Raw genomic sequence first — 726 nt, 5'->3', positions numbered from 1 at the left:
CAGATTATGTATCTTTTCCAACTCCTGGAGATTTGTAAGAGCATCTGTGCTAAACAGCAAACTGATCTCTCAGGTCCTTCAAACAGAACTTGGCCCTGCAAGAGATTTAGCAGTGCTGCTACTGGGGGGGGGGGGAAGCATACTGCAAAGCTAAAATAAAACAATAGCAACTTTTGACATAAAAGTGTGAAAAGCCATTTTGCTGTTACTTTCTGAAATGAGACATATGTTGCAGGGTACTTGGCTGCAGGTAAAAGCATTTTCCAGGATTGTGGAATATGGGAATGAGATTCTTGGAGTGGACTGATCACTCATTTTGTTTCTATAAGTCTACTTATGGTGTCACATAATCTAAATCCACACTAGATGAGATAAAGAGGGGGAAGCAGGGTATGATACATCTCCCTTGCCTATACTTGGCTTCAGCATGGAAGGTATGGATTTCATGGCCCCCTTGTGTCAAACATGGGAGTATGACTCCCACTGGGTTCAAAATAAGAGCTACTTCTCTTTGAACCTAGCTGCAGATCCAGGGGTATAGCTAGAAAAAAATAGGGACTGAGACTGGGCAAACTACTCAACAAACGCTAGCCATTCAGGAAAAAATAATATTCTTCTGTTACAAAAGTGAACCAAATGATGCATCCATTGCAATGTATTCAACAATGGAAACTTTTTCCCCTTGAAATGGTCAGATTTGGGGAAATTGTACTTTGGGTATGATTA

The sequence above is a fragment of the Podarcis filfolensis genome (genome assembly GCF_964270895.1).
Source record: "Podarcis filfolensis genome assembly, chromosome: 7".
NCBI lineage: Eukaryota > Metazoa > Chordata > Lepidosauria > Squamata > Lacertidae > Podarcis > Podarcis filfolensis.
Note: the sequence above shows the minus strand (reverse complement) of the source record.